A 4,089-nucleotide genomic window follows, 5' to 3' on the forward strand; every position below is an offset into this window, starting at 1 on the left:
ATCATTAAGACTTTCTAAGAACATTAAAACAACAGCAAAACGAAACTGTCCAGGATTTCAGAAATCATAATCCAAATTACAAGGAACATTCAACAATGAATTTGTGTAGGAAAATTCTCAAATTTTAACAAGAGATACCTAACCATGTTTGTTATCAATAAGAGAATCCTGATCATCAACAAGAGGTATATATTTATTCAAATAAATTACTGAATCATAACAATACAAAATCATATAAAATAAACACCAAAGAAACACACCTAAAGAGAAAGGGTTTCGCATTCTACCTCAACTCCTTTGATACTCTTGATTCTCCATACTCTATTCTCTAAAATAAACCTATCTCCATCTCCTTGTTTTCTTATAGCCTTTCTTTTCCAACTTCCAAAATTATTTCCATTTAGATGAATAGAAAACCTATATATTAACTATTATTTTTCTCAACTATTTTAATTATCTTTTCATTTTCTCTTAATTTTATTTATTATTGATTATTATATTTCCACCATAACTTGTAGCCTTTCTAGTTCAATCCACCCACCTAGGCTAAGGTTAATGAACAACAACCTAAGCCACAAGGTCTAATCCGGATATAACCCGACCCAAAACAGTATCTAAAAATACATGGTATTACAAGATTTGCCATTAAGTAAAATAGTTGGATAAGGAGTTATCTATTTTACTTCAAAATATATTTTTTGTCTTGTAGTCGTAGGCCCAAAATAATCACCCTAGGCCCCATATTAGCCAGGATATTTTGAGAGAATAATTTTGTTACATGAAACATCGAAACAAAGATCTATTAAATATTCTTTCTCTTGCTTGGATCGTTTCAGAACATGGATTTCATGAAAGACGATTATGGTGTCTTGATAAATATGGAAGTTAGATCAATCCCAGGATGAAACAAAAATTGAAGTCTGAGATATCCATTACTTCCTTGTAGAAAAAGGACTTGTTGTTCTTGCTTCTTGAGTTACATATTACAAAATAGTTGATTTTAACACTTTACCCATGCCAATATATATGAGCACCATTTGGATATTTTTTCGATGTTTTCTCTACATCGAAGACCAAGATATTTCGTAATATATTTTTCCAGGATTGAAAAGATTATACTCCGTAAGAGATTATAAGCTAATATCGGCTCGGCTTAAGCCAAGCTAAATTAAAATGTAAGTGTATTATGGCTTATATATATAACATAGAGATATGATTTGATCTGCGGCTAGAAAGTTAAGTCAAAAATTAAGTTACAAAGTTAAGTTAGGAGATCCGCTCCCTACATAGAAAAAAAAGTCCATGCTTAAAAAAACAAACGGAAGAAACGGTCTTTTAATAATTAAGTTATTAATTATATTATAACCAGTCTATTTTTTTCGAAACGGAGGGGATATCACTTGAGCACTAACACTGAAGGGGTTTTTGAGCTTTCTTCCTAAATAAAATGGTGTTTGAGCTTTTCCCCCTTTAATTATTAATAGGTGCAACTTGCCTCCTTAAACTGTAATTTTGGACTTAAATATCCTTATTATAAAAAAATGCAGTATTAGATTTCTATTTTCTTCTGTGTTATCCAATTACATGGGTTTATCAAATAGGGAAAATAAAAAAAATTAATAATTTAAGAACGCGCGATTGGGGATACTAAAACTAATTGGGAGATAGAGGAAAGGGACAAAAACTGGATCCAAATATCAAACCAGGGTCACCCCTTATCTAAGTATTTTACTTAATACCTAATTTACCCCTCACTAATCGGATTAGTGCTTAATTATAATTAGTAAATTCATAAGATTATTTGATAAAATATTAGTGTGTGTTTTTATTTGTATTTGGGGAGTGAGGTGAGAGTCGAAGGAGGGAAAAAATATTTGAGAGGGAACTTTTTTTGGGGAAAATGGAGGATGATTGTGAAGAGAGAATTGATGCTGCTGAATCTTTAGATCAACTACAACAAGGAGTATATCTTGAATCTTCAGCTAATGAAAACAACTCACAATTGCAACTCTTTGTTGAGCCAATACCTTGAATGATGAGTTTTACGAGCCTGGAGAGTTTTTGAAGAACCTACACAAGAAAGTAAACTTGCACACCCAATACACAGGTAAAGCTGGTAAGAGGTTGAAAATTTGATTTTTTTTCTTTGAATCCACCATTTTTGCAGCTGAAAAAGCTCGTTACCGGCATGGACGTGGTATGAATACAATGCCGGCAGCACTGATACCGTCATAGTATTCATACTACGGCCATGCCAGCAGCCCGATATCCCCCATTTTGAAATTCAATCCGGCATAGTACTCAACCAAAAAACTATGTCGGTAATAAAGTTACTTTTTACCTACCACGGAATATTCTATGGAATATGCTACCGGCATGGATTAATCCTAAAGTTACCATGCCGGTACTGCATGAAAAACATACAGGAAGCAGTGTCTTCCAAAGCTAAATACCGGAATGGTAAATTAATTAACTACGACGCCGTAACCGTGTACCGACGTAGAATCATAGATAACAAGCATGCCGGCACAAGTATCGGCATGGTTTAATTCTAACGTTACCATGTCGGTACCACCCAAAAAACATACAGGAACCAATTAGTTTTCGAAATCTAAATACCGGCATGGTATTTTAATTATGGTCTACGCCGGAACTATGCACTGGCTTGGAACCATAGATAACGTACATGCCGGCACCTACATTTCCGGCATTGATTTCAAATGAAATTCGAATGCCGGGAAGAGTTTCACATTTGGTCTTCAGTTCGACCATGTCGGAACTGAGGTCCGGCATAGTGTTTTAATTTTTTGTGGAACTAATTTATTTTCTTTTCATTCGATCCTTAGGTTGTGACATATATTGATCCAACAAATACAAGACCGCTCGGTCGGGATACGTCGGAATACTATAAAATTCCTCCGGCATAGTGTTTTAATTTTTTTTGGAACTAATTTATTTTCTTTTCGTTTGATCCTTAGGTTGTGACATATATTGATCCAACAAATGCAAGGCCGCTTGGTCGGAATACGTCGGAATACTATAAAATTCCTCTGGTATGTTACCAAAGTATACTTTCACCTAGTATATTGAAATCTATTAATGGATTGGTTGTAATGAACCTCCTTATAATCTCCCCTTGTTGTCCTTATGTAGGGAATAAAATCTAAACAGGAAGCAATTGCTTGGGCTAAAAAGACGGCTCTTAAGAACATGTGTGTGTTGGTGAGGAATACCCAAGGTTCAAAGTTCCATTTTGAGATGGCTTGCGAGAGAAGTGGGGTATACAAGGATAAAAATAGACACAAGATAAAGGGTTATGTATATCCAAAGAAGACTAATAGGGTATACAAGACTCGTACGAGGAAGGATAATTGCCCCTTTAAGCTTGTATTCCATTTAAGAGACAAGATAATGAATGGGATTGTATTGTGTGGTTCGTCCGTCATAACCACCCGGATCCGAAAGATTTTGTTGGTCACTCCCTAGTTGCGAAGCTAAAACCTCATGAATTGGAGGATGTGAAGAGATTGACCAAAGCATGTATCATACCAAGACAAATTCTCAGAGGCTTCAAGGAAAAGGATGACACGAACGTGTCTTCTCTAAATACAATTTATAGCGCACAAGCAAGTATTAGAAGGGTGGAATGGGAAGGGACGAGCGTTATGCAAGAATTTGAGAAGATTGCTTGGGATCACAACAACACGCATATCATTAAAAGAGGGTCAGACAACAAGCCCCTTCAAATATTCATTTCGCATCCTTTGCTTGCAAAATTGGCTCATGCATGTTATGGTGTTCTTATGATAGATTGTACCTACAAGACAAACAAATACAATATGTCGTTGTTCAACATCGTGGGGCAAACATCGGACAAGGTATCACTCACGCTGGCTTGGTGTTTAATGGAAAACGAGAGGGATTACAATTATATTTGGGCATTACGACAATTGAAATTACTCTTCCGGGAAAATCATCTTCCGAGGGTCATCATAACCGATCAAGATGACGCATTAATGAATGCAATATCCGACGTCTTCCCGGATGCACAAAATTTCCTATGTACATATCATATACGTCAAAATGTGA

The sequence above is a fragment of the Papaver somniferum genome, chromosome 3, assembly GCF_003573695.1.
Source record: "Papaver somniferum cultivar HN1 chromosome 3, ASM357369v1, whole genome shotgun sequence".
Classification (NCBI taxonomy): Eukaryota; Viridiplantae; Streptophyta; class Magnoliopsida; order Ranunculales; family Papaveraceae; genus Papaver; species Papaver somniferum.